This window comes from Cherax quadricarinatus, chromosome 57 (assembly GCF_038502225.1).
Source record: "Cherax quadricarinatus isolate ZL_2023a chromosome 57, ASM3850222v1, whole genome shotgun sequence".
Taxonomy (NCBI): Eukaryota; Metazoa; Arthropoda; class Malacostraca; order Decapoda; family Parastacidae; genus Cherax; species Cherax quadricarinatus.
Genome location: NC_091348.1, coordinates 26395446 through 26419430, shown reverse-complemented (window position 1 = coordinate 26419430; position 23985 = coordinate 26395446). Strand labels below are relative to the sequence as shown.

The 23985-nt window shown below is 46.9% G+C and overlaps 1 protein-coding gene across 1 annotated transcript in view; it reads right to left on the bottom strand.

Moving 5' to 3' along the window:
- Positions 1 to 23985, bottom strand: part of LOC128693431 (protein amalgam-like) — a 137004-nt gene that overhangs the window by 6956 nt on the left and 106063 nt on the right. The window lies entirely within an intron of this gene.

Sequence of the window (23985 nt, the reverse complement as noted above, 5' to 3'; positions counted from 1 at the left end):
AGAGAGAGAGGACCCAGTAGCGATCAGTGAAGAGGCGGGGCCAGGAGCTGAGTCTCGACCCCTGCAACCACAATTAGGTGAGTACAATTAGGTGAGTACACACACACACACACACATACATATACACAGAGGCCAGGAGCCGTGAGTCGACCCCTGCAACCGCAACTAGTTGAGTATAGGGATAGACGTATGGTCAAGTCTCCTTATACCCGTTGCCTAGCAGTAAGTAGGTACCTGGGTGTTAGTCGACTGTCGTGTGTCGCATCCTGGGTAATGGTCAGTGCTACAACATCTGAGAAATTCGAACTCCTACAAATGACTTAACGGTGAAAGGAGTTATGACTCAACCCCAGCAACCACAATTAGTTGAGTAAATTCAAGGGAAGTTATTTGTCTTTGAGTGAAAATGGAATGAAAAAGAAATGAAAAACCAGACGCTGCAAAAAGAAAAAATGGGGAACTGAAGGAAGTGTAAAGAGGACATAGATGAATGGAGAAAGCTGTGGCAGTAACCGGATTTAGGTGTAAGAAAGAGAAAGTGACGGAAAGAAAGTATAACTATCTTTGCTAAGAATTGGTGGAAAGTGTATAAAAAATAATGTATTGGAGAAAGGTAAGAAATAGGACAAAAGGGAAATTGTGGCTGACAGAACAGTACAGAGATGGAGGAAACAAATGAGGGAAGATTCACGAAATCGTAATGACACGATTGCAAACAAACCATACCACGGGTGGGGTTTCAACCCGCGATCAGAGATCTCTGATCGCGGGTTCAAACCCCTCCCGTGGTATGGTTTAACTGAAGGAAGAATTAGAGGAAATATTGAGAAAACCGGGAGAGGTAGAGACAAATACGTAAGAGAGGAAACAAAAGGAAGGGAAGAAGGAGAAAAAATATAGATGATAAGGGGAGATGCAACGAAATTGTAAATGACAAGATGTTTACCTGGAGTTTACCTGGAGACAGCTCCAGGGGTCAACGCCCCCTCGGCCCGGTCTGTGACCAGAAAGAAAATGAAAGAAGGACAGAAAGAGGCTGTTGATTATCAGTAACCTAAAGTGAAGATATTGGGGTAACAGGAACGAAAAATTAAAGTTATTATTGGTTATATTGACCTAGACAGTGAGGTTCTTACTGTTATGTTGACCTAGACAGTGAGGTTCTTACTGTTATATTGACCTAGACAGTGAGGTTCTTACTGTTATATTGACCTAGACAGTGGGGTTCTTACTGTTATATTGACCTAGACAGTGAGGTTCTTACTGTTATATTGACCTAGACAGTGGGGTTCTTACTGTTATATTGACCTAGACAGTGAGGTTCTTACTGTTATATTGACCTAGACAGTGAGGTTCTTACTGTTATATTGACCTAGACAGTGAGGTTCTTACTGTTATATTGACCTAGACAGTGAGGTTCTTATTGTCATATTGACCTAGACAGTGGGGTTCTTACTGTTATATTGACCTAGATAGTGAGGTTCTTATTGTCATATTGACCTAGACAGTGAGGTTCTTACTGTTATATTGACCTAGACAGTGAGGTTCTTACTGTTATATTGACCTAGACAGTGAGGTTCTTACTGTTATATTGACCTAGACAGTGAGGTTCTTACTGTTATATTGACCTAGACAGTGAGGTTCTTATTGTCATATTGACCTAGACAGTGGGGTTCTTACTGTTATATTGACCTAGACAGTGAGGTTCTTATTGTCATATTGACCTAGACAGTGAGGTTCTTACTGTTATATTGACCTAGACAGTGAGGTTCTTACTGTTATATTGACCTAGACAGTGAGGTTCTTACTGTCATACCGGCCTAGACAGTGAGGTTCTTACTGTCATACCGGCCTAGACAGTGAGGTTCTTACTGCCATACTGGCCTAGACAGTGAGGTTCTTACTGTCATACTGACCTAGACAGTGAGGTTCTTACTGTCATACTGGCGTAGACAGTGAGGTTCTTACTGTCATACTGATCTAGACAGTGAGGTTCTTACTGTCATACTGACCTAGACAGTGAGGTTCTTACTTTCATACTGACCTAGACAGTGAGATTCTTAATGTCATACTGGCCTAGACAGTGAGGTTCTTACTGTCATACTGGCCTAGACAGTGAGGTTCTTACTGTCATACTGGTTTAGACAGTGAGGTTCTTACTGTCATACTGATCTAGACAGTGAGGTTCTTACTGTCATACTGGCCTAGACAGTGAGATTCTTACTGTCATACTGACCTAGACAGTGAGGTTCTTACTGTCATACTGGTTTAGACAGTGAGGTTCTTACTGTCATACTGATCTAGACAGTGAGGTTCTTACTGTCATACTGACCTAGACAGTGAGGTTCTTACTGTCATACTGGTTTAGACAGTGAGGTTCTTACTGTCATACTGATCTAGACAGTGAGGTTCTTACTGTCATACTGGCCTAGACAGTGAGATTTTTACTGTCATACTGACCTAGACAGTGAGGTTCTTACTGTCATACTGGTTTAGACAGTGAGGTTCTTACTGTCATACTGATCTAGACAGTGAGGTTCTTACTGTCATACTGGCCTAGACAGTGAGATTCTTACTGTCATACTGACCTAGACAGTGAGGTTCTTACTGTCATACTGACCTAGACAGTGAGGTTCTTACTGTCATACTGACTTAGACAATGAGGTTCTTACTCTCATATTGGCCTAGACAGTGAGGTTCTTACTGTCATACTGGCCTAGACAGTGAGGTTCTTACTGTCATACTGTCTTAGACAGTGAGGTTCTTACTGTCATACTGGCCTAGACAGTGAGGTTCTTACTGTCATACTGGTTTAGACAGTGAGGTTTTTACTGTCATACTGATCTAGACAGTGAGGTTCTTACTGTCATACTGGCCTAGACAGTGAGATTCTTACTGTCATACTGACCTAGACAGTGAGGTTCTTACTGTCATACTGGCCTAGACAGTGAGGTTCTTACTGTCATACTGACCTAGACAGTGAGGTTCTTACTGTCATACTGACCTAGACAGTGAGGTTCTTACTGTCATACTGGCCTAGACAGTGAGGTTCTTACTGTCATACTGGCCTAGACAGTGAGGTTCTTACTGTCATACTGACCTAGACAGTGAGGTTCTTACTGTCATACTGGCCTAGACAGTGAGGTTCTTACTGTCATACTGGCCTAGACAGTGAGGTTCTTACTGTCATACTGGCCTAGACAGTGAGGTTCTTACTGTCATACTGGCCTAGACAGTGAGGTTCTTACTGTCATACTGACCTAGACAGTGAGGTTCTTACTGTCATACTGGCCTAGACAGTGAGGTTCTTACTGTCATACTGACCCAGACAGTGAGTTTCTTACTGTCATACTGGCCTAGACAGTGAGGTTCTTACTGTCATACTGGCCTAGACAGTGAGGTTCTTACTGTCATACTGGCCTAGACAGTGAGGTTCTTACTGTCATACTGGCCTAGACAGTGAGGTTCTTACTGTCATACTGGCCTAGACAGTGAGGTTCTTACTGTCATACTGACCTAGACAGTGAGGTTCTTACTGTCATACTGACCTAGACAGTGAGGTTCTTACTATCATACTGGCCTAGACAGTGAGGTTCTTACTGTCATACTGACCTAGACAGTGAGGTTCTTACTGTCATACTGACCTAGACAGTGAGGTTCTTACTGTCATACTGACCTAGACAGTGAGGTTCTTACTGTCATACTGGCCTAGACAGTGAGGTTCTTACTGTCATACTGACCCAGACAGTGAGTTTCTTACTGTCATACTGGCCTAGACAGTGAGGTTCTTACTGTCATACTGGCCTAGACAGTGAGGTTCTTACTGTCATACTGGCCTAGACAGTGAGGTTCTTACTGTCATACTGGCCTAGACAGTGAGGTTCTTACTGTCATACTGGCCTAGACAGTGAGGTTCTTACTGTCATACTGACCTAGGCAGTGAGGTTCTTACTGTCATACTGACCTAGACAGTGAGGTTCTTACTGTCATACTGACCTAGACAGTGAGGTTCTTACTGTCATACTGACCTAGACTAGTGTACGAGACGGAAACCATTATTGAGGAAAACATGTCGACTCGATGGTAACAGAACAGAAGATGGAACAGAAGATGGAACAGAAGAGGGAACAGAAGAGGGAACAGAAGATGGAACAGAAGAGGGAACAGAAGATGGAACAGAAGAGGGAACAGAAGAGGGAACAGAAGAGGGAACAGAAGAGGGAACAGTAGATGGAACAGAAGAGGGAACAGAAGAGGGAACAGAAGAGGGAACAGAAGAGGGAACAGAAGAGGGAACAGAAGAGGGAACAGCTGAGGGAGAGAATAAAACTATGAGAAAACAGTATAAATGGCAACAGGAAATGCCTAAACAGGCACACGAACTTAAAATCTCCAGAGGTGCACCATGGAAACCCCGCACAAACCATTGTTTTTAAGCCCAAGCTCTCTCTCTCTCTCTCTTTCTCTCTCTCTCTTCCCACTCAAATTCAACAACTCCAAATCAAACATAACCTAACAACCATTTTCCCCTCACCTACAACCACAATCTTGACCCATTCCACAACCACCACAAGAATAATACGGAATTTTGAATACCTTGTGGAATTAAAAATTTCGGGAAGACCAACAGGTGGGAGGTATGAGACACCAGATTTCAAGAAGAAATTTTGAACTGGTGAAGAAATTCCTTAATGCAGTGCAGTAGGAGCGAGAAGAAGATGGTCAGTGAATGAGGTGATTGATACTTAGCCGGAGAGTGCCGGGAGATACAAGACAACCTTAAATAGAAGGGAATATGGCAGAAACAGAGAGCAAAGAAGTAAAGAAAGCAGATGAGAATGGAAACAATGCTGATTATTATACCCGTGGAAGGTCTCGTTCAGATGACCCAAAGCTCTAGCTGCAGATCATCATATGACTAAGACCCGCGTCAGGAAACACTTGTCCTGTTTCCTTACATACCTTACCTAACCTAACTTTACTACTGAAGGCAAATGTTATGAGAAAAGAGAAGTGAACCTGATAAACAGAAAGTAATGTGGAAGGGAGAAAGATAGAGGCTAGGAGACAATTTGACAATGACAAACAGCAAATGCCAAATCTGACCTAAATCTTTTTCACAGACATTTCAGAAGACAACGAAAAGAGATCAGATAATACGACTGAAGAAGGAAGAAGGCGAGCTTACACACACACACACACACACACACACACACACACACACACACACACACACACACACACACACACACACACACACACACACACACACACACACACACACACACACACACACACACACACACACACACACACACACATACACACAAAGGTTACACCAACAAGTGCTGGATAAAATACACATAACCAAGGAGGAGGTGAAGAGGCTGCTAAGTGAACTAAATACCTCAAAGGCGGTGGGACCAGAAAGGGGAAACAGAGACGCTGTGTGTGCTACTAACAACAATCTTCAACACATCCACTGTAACTGGGAAACTACTTGAGGAGTGAAAGAAAGGAGATAGACATGAGTAATTAAAATACAGATGAGTGTCACTGACATGTATAGTATACATAGTCATGTAGATTATCAGGAGGAGAGTGGTGGCGCACCTAGAAAGGAACAAGCTCATACACGACAACCAGCACGGTTTTTGGGAATGGATATCCTGTGTCACAAACCTACTGGAGTTTTATGACAAAGTAAAGGAAGACAAGAGAGAGAGTTGGGTGGGTAGATTGCATTTTCTTGGACTGTAAGAAGGCTTTCGACACAGTTCCACACAAAACATTAGTGCAAAAGCTAGTGGATCAGGCACACATAGCAGGGAAGGCACTGCAATGGATGAGAAAATACCTGACAGGGAGGTAACGAGTCATAGTACGTGACGAGGTGTAAGAGTGGGTACTTGTGACGAGCGGGGTTCCACAGGGGTTAGTTCTAGGACCGGTGCTGTTTCTGGTAAGTGTGAATGACATGACGGAAGGGATAGACTCAGAAGTGTCCCTGTTTGCAGATGATGTGGAGTTAATGAAGAGAATTAAATCGGATGAGGTTCAGACAGGACTACAAAGGGACCCGGACAGGTTGCAAGCCTGGTCGAGCAACTGCCTTCTGGAATTTAACCCCGCCAAATGCAAAGTTATGAAGATCGGGGAAGGGCAAAGAAGACCATAGACAGAGTACAGGCTAAAGTGCCAAAGACTACAAACCTCACTCAAGGAAAAGAATCTTTGGATGAGTGCAATACCGAGCATATCTGAGGCACACATCAACCAGATAACTGCTAGAGCATATGAGCGCCTGGCAAATCTAAGAATAGCGTTCCGACGCCTCAGTAAGAAATCGTTCAAGACTCTGTACACCATTTACGTCAGGCCCATACTGAAGTATACAACACCAGTTTGCAATCCACACCTAGTCAAACACGTCAAAAAAATAGAGAAAAAGCAAAGGTTTGCAACAAAGCTAGTCCTGGAGTTTTGGGGGAAGAAAGGTTAAGGGAAATCGACCTGACGACACTGGATGACAGGAGGGACAGGGAGAACATGATAACAACATGTAAAATACTACGAAGAATTGACAAGTTGGATAAAGACAGGATGTTCCAAAGAAGAGACACAGAAACAAGAGGTCACAATTGGAAGTTGAAGGCTTAGATGAGTCAAATGGATGTTAGGAAGCATTTCGTCAGTCAGAGAGTTGTCAGGAAGTAGAATAGTCTGGAAAGTGACTTAGTGGAGGCAGGATCCGTACATTGCTTTAAAATGAGGTATGATAAAGCTCATGGAGTAGGGAGAGAGAGGACCTAGTAGCTACCAGTGAAGAGGCGGGGCCAAGAGCTATGAATCGATCCCTGGAACCACAATTAGGTGAGTACACAGGAGCTATGACTAGACCCCTGCAACCACAAATAGGTGAGTACTAATAGGTGAATATACATAGGCCTGGTCACAGACCGGGCCGCGGGGGCGTTGACCCCCGAAACTCTCTCCAGGTAAACTCCAGGTAAACACACACACACAACTGAAGTTAGATAATCCTTGTGAGGAAACTGATAAACACAGGAAAAGTGAATAATGTAAATGATATAAAAACAACTGCAGATTAAAATGTCGCCCGAAGACTGGATGAGGAAATGAGGAAGGTAATAAAGTAACTGAAAAAAATAAGGATTACGAGGGTAAGTAATATTTAAGGAAACAATAGAAACTAGAAAGATGAGAGAGTAGATAGAGGAGATTATTAAAAGAGATGAGAGAGTAGTGCAAAGTTGGTCATAACAACACACAACACAATGTGAATAGAAAGAATGGAAGGAGGAATACGAAAAGGTCTTTGTCAGTGTAGTGTTTTGAGTGGTTTAAGGGAAGACCAGGATGGAAAGGATAGAGAAGACCAGGATGGGAGGGATAGAGAAGACCAGGATGGGAGGGATAGAGAAGACCAGGATGGGAGGGATAGAGAAGACCAGGATGGGAGGGATAGAGAAGACCAGGATGGGAGGGATAGAGAAGACCAGGATGAGAGGGATAAAGAAGAACAGGATGGGAAGGATAGAGAAGACCATGATGGGAGGGATAGAGAAGACCAGGATGAGAGGGATAGAGAAGACAAGGATGGGAGGGATAGAGAAGACCAAGATGGGAGGGATAAAGAAGACCAGGATGGGAAGGATAGAGAAGACCAGGATGGGAAGGATAGAGAAGACCAGGATGGGAGGGATAGAGAAGACCAGGATGGGAGGGATAGAGAAGACCAGGATGGGAGGGATAGAGAAAACTAGGATGAGAGGGATAAAGAAGAACAGGATGGGAAGGATAGAGAAGATCATGATGGGAGGGATAGAGAAGACCAGGATGAGAGGGATAGAGAAGACCAGGACGGGAGGGATAGAGAAGACCAGGAAGGAAGGGATAGAGAAGACCAGGATGGGAGGGATAGAGAAGACCAGGATGGGAAGGATAGAGAAGACCAAGATGGGAAGGATAGAGAAGACCAGGATGGGAGGGATAGAGAAGACCAGGACGGGAGGGATAGAGAAGACCACGATGGGAGGGATAAAGAAGACCAGGATGGGAAGGATAGAGAAGACCAGGATGGGAGGGATAGAGAAGACCAGGATGGGAGGGATAGAGAAGACCAGGATGGGAGGGATAGAGAAGACCAGGATGGGAGGGATAGAGAAGACCAAGATGGGAAGGATAGAGAAGACCAGGATGGGAGGGATAGAGAAGACAAGGATGGGAGGGATAGAGAAGACCAGGATGGGAGGGATAGAGAAGACCAGGATGGGAGGGATAGAGAAGACCAGGATGGGAGGGATAGAGAAGACCAGGATGGGAGGGATAGAGAAGACCAGGATGGGAGGGATAGAGAAGACCAGGATGGGAGGGATAGAGAAGACCAAGATGAGAGGGATAAAGAAGAACAGGATGGGAAGGATAGAGAAGACCATGATGGGAGGGATAGAGAAGACCAGGATGAGAGGGATAGAGAAGACAAGGATGGGAGGGATAGAGAAGACCAAGATGGGAGGGATAGAGAAGACCAGGATGGGATGGATAGAGAAGACAATGATGGGAGGGATAGAGAAGACCAGGATGGGATGGATAGAGAAGACCAGGATGGGAGGGATAGAGAAAACTAGGATGAGAGGGATAAAGAAGAACAGGATGGGAAGGATAGAGAAGATCATGATGGGAGGGATAGAGAAGACCAGGATGAGAGGGATAGAGAAGACCAGGATGGGAGGGATAGAGAAGACCAGGAAGGAAGGGATAGAGAAGACCAGGATGGGAGGGATAGAGAAGACCAGGATGGGAAGGATAGAGAAGACCAAGATGGGAAGGATAGAGAAGACCAGGATGGGAGGGATAGAGAAGACCAGGACGGGAGGGATAGAGAAGACCACGATGGGAGGGATAAAGAAGACCAGGATGGGAAGGATAGAGAAGACCAGGATGGGAGGGATAGAGAAGACCAGGATGGGAGGGATAGAGAAGACCAGGATGGGAGGGATAGAGAAGACCAGGATGGGAGGGATAGAGAAGACCAAGATAGGATAGAGAAGACCAGGATGGGAGGGATAGAGAAGACCAGGATGGGAGGGATAGAGAAGACCAGGATGGGAGGGATAGAGAAGACCAGGATGGGAGGGATAGAGAAGACCAGGATGGGAGGGATAGAGAAGACCAGGATGGGAGGGATAGAGAAGACCAGGATGGGAGGGATAGAGAAGACCAGGATGGGAGGGATAGAGAAGACCAGGATGGGAAGGATAGAGAAGACCAGGATGGGAGGGATAGAGAAGACCAGGATGGGAGGGATAGAGAAGACCAGGATGGGAGGGATAGAGAAGACCAGGATGGGAGGGATAGAGAAGACCAGGATGGGAGGGATAGAGAAGACCAGGATGGGAGGGATAGAGAAGACCAGGATGGGAGGGATAGAGAAGACCAGGATGGGAGGGATAGAGAAGACCAGGATGGGAGGGATAGAGAAGACCAGGATGGGAGGGATAGAGAAGACCAGGATGGGAGGGATAGAGAAGACCAGGATGGGAGGGATAAAGAAGACCAGGATGGGAGGAATAGAGAAGACCAGGATGGGAGGGATAGAGAAGTCCAGGATAAGAGGGATAGAGAAGACAAGGATGGGAGGGATAGAGAAGACCAGGATGGGAGGGATAGAGAAGACCAGGATGGGAGGGATAGAGAAGACCAGGATGGGAGGGATAGAGAAGACCAGGATGGGAGGGATAGAGAAGACCAGGATGGGAGGGATAGAGAAGACCAGGATGGGAGGGATAGAGAAGACCAGGATGGGAGGGATAGAGAAGACCAGGATGGGAGGGATAGAGAAGACCAGGATGGGAGGGATAGAGAAGACCAGGATGGGAGGGATAGAGAAGACCAGGATGGGAGGGATAGAGAAGACCAGGATGGGAGGGATAGAGAAGACCAGGATGGGAGGGATAGAGAAGACCAGGATGGGAGGGATAGAGAAGACCAGGATGGGAGGGATAGAGAAGACCAGGATGGGAGGGATAGAGAAGACCAGGATGGGAGGGATAGAGAAGACCAGGATGGGAAGGATAGAGAAGACCAGGATGGGAGGGATAGAGAAGACCAGGATGGGAGGGATAGAGAAGACAAGGATGGGAGGGATAGAGAAGACCAGGATGGGAGGGATAGAGAAGACCAGGATGGGAAGGATAGAGAAGACCAGGATGGGAAGGATAGAGAAGACCAGGATGGGAGGGATAGAGAAGACCAGGATGGGAGGGATAGAGAAGACCAGGATGGGAGGGATAGAGAAGACCAGGATGGGAGGGATAGAGAAGACCAGGATGGGAGGGATAGAGAAGACCAGGATGGGAGGGATAGAGAAGACCAGGATGGGAGGGATAGAGAAGACCAGGATGGGAGGGATAGAGAAGACCAGGATGGGAGGGATAGAGAAGACCAGGATGGGAGGGATAGAGAAGACCAGGATGGGAGGGATAGAGAAGACCAGGATGGGAGGGATAGAGAAGACCAGGATGGGAGGGATAGAGAAGACCAGGATGGGAGGGATAGAGAAGACCAGGATGGGAAGGATAGAGAAGACCAGGATGGGAGGGATAGAGAAGACCAGGATGGGAGGGATAGAGAAGACCAGGATGGGAGGGATAGAGAAGACCAGGATGGGAGGGATAGAGAAGACCAGGATGGGAGGGATAGAGAAGACCAGGATGGGAGGGATAGAGAAGACCAGGATGGGAGGGATAGAGAAGACCAGGATGGGAGGGATAGAGAAGACCAGGATGGGAGGGATAGAGAAGACCAGGATGGGAGGGATAGAGAAGACCAGGATGGGAGGGATAGAGAAGACCAGGATGGGAGGGATAGAGAAGACCAGGATGGGAGGGATAGAGAAGACCAGGATGGGAGGGATAGAGAAGACCAGGATGGGAGGGATAGAGAAGACCAGGATGGGAGGGATAGAGAAGACCAGGATGGGAGGGATAGAGAAGACCAGGATGGGAGGGATAGAGAAGACCAGGATGGGAGGGATAGAGAAGACCAGGATGGGAGGGATAGAGAAGACCAGGATGGGAGGGATAGAGAAGACCAGGATGGGAGGGATAGAGAAGACCAGGATGGGAGGGATAGAGAAGACCAGGATGGGAGGGATAGAGAAGACCAGGATGGGAGGGATAGAGAAGACCAGGATGGGAGGGATAGAGAAGACCAGGATGAGAGGAGGGATAGAGAAGACCATGATGGGAGGGATAGAGAAGACCAGGATGGGAGGGATAGAGAAGACCAGGATGGGAGGGATAGAGAAGACCAGGATGGGAGGGATAGAGAAGACCAGGATGGGAGGGATAGAGAAGACCAGGATGGGAGGGATAGAGAAGACCAGGATGGGAGGGATAGAGAAGACCAGGATGGGAGGGATAGAGAAGACCAGGATGGGAGGGATAGAGAAGACCAAGATGGGAAGGGATAGAGAAGACCAGGATGGGAGGGATAGAGAAGACCAGGATGGGAGGGATAGAGAAGACCAGGATGGGAGGGATAGAGAAGACCAGGATGGGAGGGATAGAGAAGACCAGGATGGGAGGGATAGAGAAGACCAGGATGGGAGGGATAGAGAAGACCAGGATGGGAGGGATAGAGAAGACCAGGATGGGAGGGATAGAGAAGACCAGGATGGGAGGGATAGAGAAGACCAGGATGGGAGGGATAGAGAAGACCAGGATGGGAGGGATAGAGAAGACCAGGATGGGAGGGATAGAGAAGACCAGGATGGGAGGGATAGAGAAGACCAGGATGGGAGGGATGGAGAAGACCAGGATGGGAGAGGATAGAGAAGACCAGGATGGGAGGGATAGAGATAAGACCAGGATGGGAGGGATAGAGAAGGGATGGGAGGGATAGAGAAGACCAGGATGGGAGGGATAGAGAAGACCAGGATGGGAGGGATAGAGAAGACCAGGATGGGAGGGACAAGAAGACCAGGATGGGAGGGATAGAGAAGACCATGATGGGAGGGATAGAGAAGACCAGGATGGGAGGGATAGAGAAGACCAGGATGGGAGGGATAGAGAAGACCAGGATGGGAGGGATAGAGAAGACCAGGATGGGAGGGATAGAGAAGACCAGGATGCGAGGGATAGAGAAGACCAGGAAGATGACCAGGATGGGAGGATAGAGAAGACCAGGATGAAAACCAAGATGGGAGGGATAGAGAAGACCAGGATGGGAGGGATAGAGAAGTCCAGGATGGGAGGGATAGAGAAGACCAGGATGGGAGGGATAGAGAAGACCAGGATGGGAGGGATAGAGAAGTCCAGGATGGGAGGGATAGAGAAGACCAGGATGGGAGGGATAGAGAAGACTAGGATGGGAGGAATAGAGAAGACCAGGATGGGAGGGATATAGAAGACCAGGATGGGAGGGATAGAGAAGACCAAGATGGGAGGGATAGAGAAGACCAGGATGGAAGGGAGAGAGAAGACTAGGATGGGAGGGATAGAGAAGTCCAGGATGGGAGGGATAGAGAAGACCAGGATGGGAGGGATAGAGAAGACCAGGATGAGAGGGATAGAGAAGTCCAGGATGGGAGGGATAGAGAAGACCAGGATGGGAGGGATAGAGAAGACCAGGATGGGAGGGATAGAGAAGACCAGGATGGGAGGGATAGAGAAGACCAGGATGGGAGGGATAGAGAAGTCCAGGATGGGATGGATAGAGAAGACAAGGATGGGAGGGATAGAGAAGACCAGGATGGGAGGGATAGAGAAGACCAGGATGGGAGGGATAGAGAAGAGCAGGATGGGAGGGATAGAGAAGACCAAGATGGGAGGGATAGAGAAGACCAGGATGGGAGGGATAGAGAAGACCAAGATGGGAGGGATAGAGAAGACCAGGATGGGAGGGATAGAGAAGTCCAGGATGGGAGGGATAGAGAAGTCCAGGATGGGAGGGATAGAGAAGTCCAGGATGGGAGGGATAGAGAAGACCACGATGGGAGGGATAGAGAAGACCAAGATGGGAGGGATAGAGAAGTCCAGGATGGGAGGGATAGAGAAGTCCAGGATGGTAGGGATAGAGAAGACCAAGATGGGAGGGATAGAGAAGACCAGGATGGGAGGGATAGAGAAGACCAAGATGGGAGGGATAGAGAAGACCAGGATGGGAGGGATAGAGAAGACCAAGATGGGAGGGATAGAGAAGACCAGGATGGGAGGGATAGAGAAGACCAAGATGGGAGGGATAGAGAAGACCAAGATGGGAGGGATAGAGAAGACCAGGATGGGAGGGATAGAGAAGACCAGGATGGGAGGGATAGAGAAGACCAAGATGTGAGGGATAGAGAAGACCAATATGGAAGGGATAGAGAAGACCAAGATGGGAGGAATAGAGAAGACCAGGATGGGAGGGATAGAGAAGACCAAGATGGGAGGGACAGAGAAGACCAGGATGGGAGGGATAGAGAAGACCAAGATGGGAGGGATAGAGAAGACCAGGATGGGAGGGATAGAGAAGTCCAGGATGGGAGGGATAGAGAAGTCCAGGATGGGAGGGATAGAGAAGACCAGGATGGGAGGGATAGAGAAGACCAGGATGGGAGGGATAGAGAAGTCCAGGATGGGAGGGATAGAGAAGACCAGGATGGGAGGGATAGAGAAGACCAAGATGGGAGGGATAGAGAAGACCAGGATGGGAGGGATAGAGAAGACCAGGATGGGAGGGATAGAGAAGACCAAGATGGGAGGGATAGAGAAGACCAGGATGGGAGGGATAGAGAAGACCAGGATGGGAGGGATAGAGAAGACCAAGATGGGAGGAATAGAGAAGTCCAGGATGGGAGGGATAGAGAAGACCAGGATGGGAGGGATAGAGAAGACCAAGATGGGAGGGATAGAGAAGACCAGGATGGGAGGGATAGAGAAGACCAAGATGGGAGGGATAGAGAAGACCAAGATGGGAGGGATAGAGAAGACCAAGATGGGAGGGATAGAGAAGACCAGGATGGGAGGGATAGAGAAGACCAAGATGGGAGGGATAGAGAAGACCAAGATGGGAGGGATAGAGAAGACCAGGATGGGAGGGATAGAGAAGACCAAGATGGGAGGGATAGAGAAGACCAAGATGGGAGGGATAGAGAAGAACAAGATGGGAGGGATAGAGAAGACCAGGATGGGAGGGATAGAGAAGACCAAGATGGGAGGGATAGAGAAGACCAGGATGGGAGGGATAGAGAAGTCCAGGATGGGAGGGATAGAGAAGTCCAGGATGGGAGGGATAGAGAAGTCCAGGATGGGAGGGATAGAGAAGACCAAGATGGGAGGGATAGAGAAGTCCAGGATGGGAGGGATAGAGAAGACCAAGATGGGAGGGATAGAGAAGACCAAGATGGGAGGGATAGAGAAGTCCAGGATGGGAGGGATAGAGAAAACCAAGATGGGAGGGATAGAGAAGACCAAGATTGGAGGGATAGAGAAGTCCAGGATGGGAGGGATAGAGAAGTCCAGGATGGGAGGGATAGAGAAGTCCAGGATGGGAGGGATAGAGAAGACCAAGATGGGAGGGATAGAGAAGTCCAGGATGGGAGGGATAGAGAAGACCAAGATGGGAGGGATAGAGAAGACCAAGATGGGAGGGATAGAGAAGTCCAGGATGGGAGGGATAGAGAAAACCAAGATGGGAGGGATAGAGAAGACCAAGATTGGAGGGATAGAGAAGTCCAGGATGGGAGGGATAGAGAAGACCATGATGGGAGGGATAGAGAAGACCAAGATGGGAGGGATAGAGAAGACCAAGATGGGAGGGATAGAGAAGACCAAGATGGGAGGGATAGAGAAGAACAAGATGGGAGGGATAGAGAAGACCAGGATGGGAGGGATAGAGAAGACCAAGATGGGAGGGATAGAGAAGACCAGGATGGGAGGGATAGAGAAGTCCAGGATGGGAGGGATAGAGAAGTCCAGGATGGGAGGGATAGAGAAGTCCAGGATGGGAGGGATAGAGAAGACCAAGATGGGAGGGATAGAGAAGTCCAGGATGGGAGGGATAGAGAAGACCAAGATGGGAGGGATAGAGAAGACCAAGATGGGAGGGATAGAGAAGACCAGGATGGGAGGGATAGAGAAAACCAAGATGGGAGGGATAGAGAAGACCAGGATGGGAGGGATAGAGAAGTCCAGGATGGGAGGGATAGAGAAGTCCAGGATGGGAGGGATAGAGAAGTCCAGGATGGGAGGGATAGAGAAGACCAAGATGGGAGGGATAGAGAAGTCCAGGATGGGAGGGATAGAGAAGACCAAGATGGGAGGGATAGAGAAGACCAAGATGGGAGGGATAGAGAAGTCCAGGATGGGAGGGATAGAGAAAACCAAGATGGGAGGGATAGAGAAGACCAAGATTGGAGGGATAGAGAAGTCCAGGATGGGAGGGATAGAGAAGACCATGATGGGAGGGATAGAGAAGACCAAGATGGGAGGGATAGAGAAGACCAAGATGGGAGGGATAGAGAAGACCAAGATGGTTTCTAAACCTGTATTCCCTGGAACGCAGGAGGGAGAGATACATGATTATATACACCTGGAAAATCCTAGAGGGACTAGTACCGAACTTGCACACGAAAATCACTCACTACGAAAGCAAAAGACTTGGCAGACCATGCACCATCCCCCCAATGAAAAGCAGGGGTGTCACTAGCACGTTAAGAGACCATACAATAAGTGTCAGGGGCCCGAGACTGTTCAACTGCCTCCCAGCACACATGAGGGGGATCACCAACAGACCCCTGGCAGTCTTCAAGCTGGCACTGGACAAGCACCTAAAGTCAGTTCCTGATCAGCCGGGCTGTGGCTCGTACGTTGGTTTGCGTGCAGCCTGGTTGATCAGGCGCTGATCCACCAGGAGGCCTGGTCACAGACCGGGCCGCGGGGGCGTTGACCCCCGAAACTCTCTCCAGGTCTCCAGGGAGGGATAGAGAAGACCAAGATGGGAGGGATAGAGAAGACCAAGATGGGAGGGATAGAGAAGACCAGGATGGGAAGGATAGAGAAGACCAGGATGGGAAGGATAGAGAAGACCAGGATGGGAAGGATAGAGAAGACCAGGATGGGAAGGATAGAGAAGACCAGGATGGGAAGGATAGAGAAGACCAGGATGGGAGTGATAGAGAAGACCAGGATGGGAGGGATAGAGAAGACCAGGATGGGAGGGATAGAGAAGACAAGGATGGGAAGGATAGAGAAGACCAGGATGGTGTCGTGTGGGGTTCGGTAGGAGATTGATGGATAAGGTAAACTCACTTGTTGGATGGTAACGCTATATTGTCAGACTGTGGTAATGGGAGATGGAGGGAGCCCAGCCTACCGTGTTCCGCCTTCTTCTATGCCTATGCGTCGACTGAGAGGGAGGCAGCTCGTCTCACTGACTCATGCTGTATCCCGTGACGTCATACAGTCACTCGGCCTACTAGGGATCTTCTATATAAAGCACATGGATGGAACTATAATGCTCATCTAATCTATGCATACAACACATGTAAAGGAGGATCAGCAACTATGCTGACAATGGGAAGGATAGAGAAGACCAGGATGGGAGGGATTGAGAAGACCAGGATTGGAAGGATAGAGAAGACCAGGATGGGAAGGATAGAGAAGACCAGGATGGGAGGGATTGAGAAGACCAGGATGGGAGGGATAGAGAAGACCAGGATTGGGAGGGATAGAGAAGACCAGGATGGGAGGGATATTGAAGATCAGGATGGGAGGGATAGAGAAGACCAGGATTGGGAGGAATAGAGAAGACCAGGATTGGGAGGGATAGAGAAGACCAGGATGGGAGGGAAAGAGAAGACCAGGATGGGAGGGATAGAGAAGACCAGGATTGGGAGGGATAGAGAAGACCAGGATGGGAGGGATAGAGAAGACCAAGATGGAAGGGATAGAGAAGACAAGGATGGGAGGGATAGAGAAGACCAGGATGAGAGGGATAGAGAAGACCAGGATGGGAGGGATAGAGAAGACCAGGATGGGAGGGATAGAGAAGACCAGGATGGGAGGGATAGAGAAGACCAGGATGGGAGGGATAGAGAAGACCAGGATGGGAGGGATAGAGAAGACCAGGATGGGAGGGATATTGAAGATCAGGATGGGAGGGATAGAGAAGACCAGGATTAAAAGGATAGAGAAGACCAGGATGGGAGTGATAGAGAAGACCAGGATGGGAGGGATAGAGAAGACCAGGATGGGAGGGATAGAGAAGACCAGGATGGGAGGGATAGAGAAGACCAGGATGGGAGGGATAGAGAAGACCAGGATTGGATGGATAGAGAAGACCAGGATGGGAGTGATAGAGAAGACCAGGATGGGAGGGATAGAGAAGACCAGGATGGGAGGGATAGAGAAGACCAGGATGGGAGGGATAGAGAAGACCAGGATGGGAGGGATAGAGAAGACCAGGATGGGAGGGATAGAGGAGACCAGGATGGGAGGGATAGAGAAGACCAGGATGGGAGGGATAGAGAAGACCAGGATGGGAGGGATAGAGAAGACCAGGATTGGAAGGATAGAGAAGACCAGGATGGGAGTGATAGAGAAGACCAGGATGAGAGGGATAGAGAAGACCAGGATGGAAGGGATAGAGAAGACCAGGATGGTAGGGATAGAGAAGACCAGGATGGGAGGGATAGAGAAGACCAGGATGGGAAGGATAGAGAAGACCAGGATGGGAGGGATAGAGAAGACCAGGATGGGAAGGATAGAGAAGACCAGGATGGGAAGGATAGACAAGACCAGGATGGGAGGGATAGAGAAGACCAGGATGGGAGGGATAGAGAAGACCAGGATGGGAGGGATAGAGAAGACCAGGATGGGAGGGATAAAGAAGACCAGGATGGGAAGGATAGAGAAGACCAGGATGGGAGGGATAGAGAAGACCAGGATGGGAGGGATAGAGAAGACCAGGATGGGAGGGATAGAGAAGACCAGGATGGGAAGGATAGAGAAGACCGGGATGGGAAGGATAGAGAAGACCAGGATGGGAGGGATAGAGAAGACCAGGATGGGAGGGATAGAGAAGACCAGGATGGGAGGGATAGAGAAGACCAGGATGGGAGGGATAGAGAAGACCAAGATGGGAAGGATAGAGAAGACCAGGATGGGAGGGATAGAGAAGACCAGGATGAGAGGGATAGAGAAGACCAGGATGGGAGGGATAGAGAAGACCAGGATGGGAGGGATAGAGAAGACCAGGATGGGAAGGATAGAGAAGACCAGGATGGGAAGGATAGAGAAGACCAGGATGGGAAGGATAGAGAAGACCAGGATGGGAGGGATAGAGAAGACCAGGATGGGAGGGATAGAGAAGACCAGGATGGGAGGGATAGAGAAGACAAGGATGGGAAGGATAGAGAAGACCAAGATGGGAAGGATAGAGAAGACCAGGATGGGAGGGATAGAGAAGACCAGGATGGGAAGGATAGAGAAGACCAGGATGGGAGGGATAGAGAAGACCAGGATGGGAAGGATAGAGAAGACCAGGATGGGAGGGATAGAGAAGACCAGAATGAGAGGGATAGAGAAGACCAGGATGGGAGGGATAGAGAAGACCAGGATGGGAGGGATAGAGAAGACCAGGATGGGAAGGATAGAGAAGACCAGGATGGGAGGGATAGAGAAGACCAGGATGGGAAGGATAGAGAAGACCAGGATGGGAAGGATAGAGAAGACCAGGATGGGAGGGATAGAGAAGACCAGGATGGGAGGGATAAAGAAGACCAGGATGGGAAGGATAGAGAAGACCAGGATGGGAGGGATAGAGAAGACCAGGATGGGAGGGATAGAGAAGACCAGGATGGGAGGGATAGAGAAGACCAGGATGGGAGGGATAGAGAAGACCAAGATGGGAAGGATAGAGAAGACCAGGATGGGAGGGATAGAGAAGACCAGGATGAGAGGGATAGAGAAGACCAGGATGGGAGGGATAGAGAAGACCAGGATGGGAGGGATAGAGAAGACCAGGATGAGAGGGATAGAGAAGACCAGGATGGGAGGGATAGAGAAGACAAGGATGGGAGTGATAGAGAAGACCAGGATGGGAGGGATAGAGAAGACCAGGATGGGAGGGATAGAGAAGACCAGGATTGGAAGGATAGAGAAGACCACAATGGGAAGGATAGGGAAGACCAGGATGGGAGTGATAGAGAAGACCAGGATGGGAGGGATAGAGAAGACCAGGATGGGAGGGATAGAGAAGACCAGGATGGGAGGGATAGAGAGAGGAAGGATCGCTAAGTGAACCAGATTTCGGCAGGCAGTACAACGGATGGCACATTTTAAGATTATTGGATGACACTTCCGGGGCAAATAAAACACTGTCAACCTAACCTAACTGTCAGACGCAACACAAATATATATATATATATATATATATATATATATGTATGTATATATATATATATATATATATATATATATATATATATATATATATATATATATATATATATATATATATATATATATATATGCAAGGAATTCGCGAGAGCATGCGAAATATACACAAACACTGATCTCTGGCTGAAGGAGACTCGAACCTACGAACCTTAGGACAAGGTACGCAGTGCTTTACCAATCTACCCACACTGGACCAATACCTTGGCGTGTAGCATTCGCTACACGTTTGATCCAAGGCAGCCAGCTTTCAGCTGGCTGCCTTGGTCATACAGAATGCGAAAAAGACTTGGGGGTTATGGTAAGCAGCAACCTGGATCCAAGCTGGATGCCTTGGATCAAACGTGTAGCGAATGCTACACGCCAAGGTATTGGTCCAGTGTGGGTAGATTGGTAAAGCACTGCGTACCTTGTCCTAAGGTTCGTAGGTTCGAGTCTCCTTCAGCCAGAGATCAGTGTTTATATAAATATATATATATATATATATATATATATATATATATATATATATATATATATATATATATATATATCAATAACAACACTGCGCTAGCCAAGGATTCGAACCCCTGTTTTACTGGCCTGCCTCATGGTAAGCGAGAACCACATGACGCTTTAAACCACAGGAACTCTGGTGTGATGGTCCTGTGGTTTAAAGCGTTACGTTGTTCTCGCTTACCATGACGCAGGCCAGTGCAACATGGGTTCGAATCCTTGGCTAGCGCAGTGTTGTTATTGATCAATACCACTCGTTCGTGGTGAATGCAGCAGCGAGGAGGCGGTTGGAGGCAGTGGAGATGTCCTGTCTAAGGGCAATGTGTGGTGTAAATATTATGCAGAAAATTCGGAGTGTGGAAAGTAGGAGAAGGTGTGGAGTTAATAAAAGTATTAGTCAGAGGGCTGAAGAGGGGTTGTTGAGGTGGTTTGATCATTTAGAGAGAATGGATTAAAGTAGAATGACATGGAGAGCGTATAAATCTGTAGGGAAAGGAAGGCGGGGTAGGGGTCGTCCTCGTAAAGGTTGGAAGTAAGGGGTAAGGGAGGTTTTGTGGGCGAGGGGCTTGGACCTCCAACAAGCGTGCGAGAGCGTGTTAGATAGAGTGAATGGAGACGAATGGTATTTGGGACCTGACGATCTGTTGGAGTGTGAGCAGGGTAATATTTAGTGAAGGGATTCAGGGAAACCGGTTATTTTTATATAGCCGGACTTGAGTCCTGGAAATGGGAAGTACAATGCCTGCACTCTAAAGGAGGGGTTCGGGATAGTAGCAGTTTGGAGGGATATGTTGTGTATCTTTATACGTATATACTTTTAAACTGTTGTGTTCTGAGCACCTCTACAAAAACAGTGATTATATATATATATATATATATATATATATATATATATATATATATATATATATATATATATATATATATTTGACTGTTAAGGGAGAGGGAAAAGTTTGGGGAACAAGTTTTACATAGTGTTGCACAGGGAAGATAAGCAAGGAAGGCGAAAAGTGAAGGAGAAAACCAGCATGTCACCTCTTGCTGAGCCTCCAGGAACCCTACCTCAAAGATCACTCCCTCCTCACCACACAATAACGATAACTCAAAATAAATCTTATCATATCTTCCCTGGTCCCTTTTGTACAGCTTAACTGTCACTTCATCTCTTATTATTAATATCTCATTCAGTACATAAAATCCCTTAAAATCCCAGCTTCAAAACCCCCACCTATCCAGGCCCTCAAACAATCTGTCATTCATTCTCCCACCTCCCTCTTCCGCCTTATGTCACATGGGCAAGGAACTAGGATAAAGTGTGAAGAAGCTCAAAGTAAGGTATATAAATGTTGAGGCAATTTCAAACCAGAAATGACTGGAAAAAATGAACATTAGAGTCAACTTGAGGCATATAAGCAATGGATGAATCGAACTGAAATAGTAACAGATATAATATTCACAAGAGGATAGCGAGCGTGAGACAGAGAAAGAGGAAACAAATATGGGAAGAGAGGCACTGCTTATAATTTAAGTTTAGAGCAGATGAAAGAAAGAAACAGAGGTGAATTAAAGAATTTCATACCAAACACACTGGAGAATGAGTTTACTAGGTTGTAAAAGGAATCTAAAATAATCCACCAAACCACAGGAGATCAAGAGAGGAAGAAGAAAACAACAACGAAACAGTGTGTGATGAAGCTATTAATGATGGGAGATTTCAGTCGTAGAGAAATTAACTGATGAATTGGGATTCACCGTCATGAAGCAGGTGATGATGTAAACATCCCGTTCATGCTAACTGTGATGCAAAAATATTTTTTTTCAGCATGTCAAGGACACAACAAGAGAGAAAGAAGACAACCCAGCAAGATTATACTTAACAATCATCTTAAACACAAACGATATAGGCAAAAATATGCTACAGGAAACAGCTAGGTGCTAGAGGTTACAATATTCCGAGTTTCAAAATACCTTATATATGTAAACTTATAAAGAAGAATAGCAGTTGAAAAAAAAAGAATAAACCTTGTGTAAAGACGGGTAGACTATACATGGATGTGAGTGAAGATTATTGGAAATTAGAGTTGGTTAGAAATGCAAGAAAAGGGATGATGAAGTACTTAGAGGAAAGTGATAATGTTGGCAGTGGAGAAATACGTAGCCAGAGAACTCTAGCTTCATCCACAGATGATAAGCTGCAAAAGCTAATACTGGAAGAACTTACCTAAACCCTGGAAAACGAATGACAATAGGAAACGGAAAAGTGAGCAGAAGGGCAGGAACTAAGAGCACTCAGGTGAGAAAAGAGCCAATGTGCAACACTTCCCATTGAGTGAGACACAGTGTCTCATTCTTACTTCAGTGAGACACAGTGTCTCGTTCTCACTTCAGTGAGACACAGTGTCCCGTTCTTACTTCAGTGAGAAACAGTGTCCCATTCTTACTTCAGTGAGAAACAGTGTCCCATTCTTACTTCAGTGAGAAACAGTGTCCCATTCTTACTTCAGTGAGAAACAGTGTCCCATTCTTACTTCAGTGAGACACAGTGTCCCATTCTTACCTCAGTGAGACACAGTGTCCCACTCATACTTCAGTGAGACACAATACAGTACACTGTCTTCTGTGTGTCCCATTACAACACTTTCTCCTTTATCCAAAACATTAAGTTTTAACGTTGAATAATTATGTCTCTGTCAATAATGTCATAACTGTCTATAGGCCAGGTATTGCAATATGACTATAAGTGTATGATGGTAGGCTGGTGTATCCTGTGACCGCCTACACATTCGTATTCTTCCACACCTCTCTGTGTGTCAGTTAGAAACCGGTCTCCTTCCCAGCAGGCTGTCCTTTGAGACAATCTAACATAAACTAGTTATAATTCTTGGTCTATTAAGAACATAAGAACATAAGAACGAAGGAACACTGCAGAAGGCCTACTGGCCCATGCGAGGCAGGTCCAAGTCTCCTACCGGCTTAAGCCAATGCACCCAACCTAGTCAGGTCAGGTCACATTGACTTAAGGGAGGAACACGGCAACCGACCTGGTAGCACAAGCTATCAGGTCTAACTCACACCCACCCACATCCACTCATGTATTTATCCAACCTATTTTTAAAGCTACACAACGTTCTGGCCTCTATAACGGTACTTGGGAGTTTGTTCCACTCATCCACAACTCTATTACCAAACCAGTACTTTCCTATATCCTTCCTGAATCTGAATTTTTCCAACTTAAAACCATTGCTGCGAGTCCTGTCTAGGCTAGATATTTTCAGCACACTATTTACATCCCCTTTATTTATTCCTGTCTTCCATTTATACACCTCAATCATATCCCCCCTAATTCTACGTCTTTCTAGAGAGTGCAGATTCAGGGCCCTTAGTCTATCCTCATAGGGAAGGTTTCTGATACATGGGATCAACTTTGTCATCCTCCTTTGTACATTTTCCAGAGAATTTATATCCATTCTGTAATAAGGTGACCAAAACTGTGCAGCATAATCTAAATGAGGCCTAACCAAGGATGTATAGAGTTGGTAGGTAAGACACATAGGCAACAGTTAGGCAACTTTATTCCGAAACGTTTCGCCTACACAGTAGGCTTCTTCAGTCGAATAAGAACTATTGGTAATTCTCTTTATGCCCAGACGAAGATATCACTATATATTAAACAGCTACCAGAGCACTACATGTAATAATAATAATAATAATAATAATAATAATAATAATAATAATAATAATAATAATAATAATAATAATAATAATAATAATACCTTTATTTACTACAAGTACATGTACAAGGTATACAGACCATAGCTGACATCAGTGACATAGTACGATACAGAAAGTCACATGTTATGCTGAGCATTTCGGGCAAATTAGGTCAGTTTTGTCCCCAGGATGCGACCCACACCAGTCAACTAACACTTAGGTACCCATTTTACTGATGGGTGAACATAGACAACCGGTGTAAGGAAACACGTCCGATGTTTCCACCCCTTTGCCGGAAATCGAACCCGGACCCTCA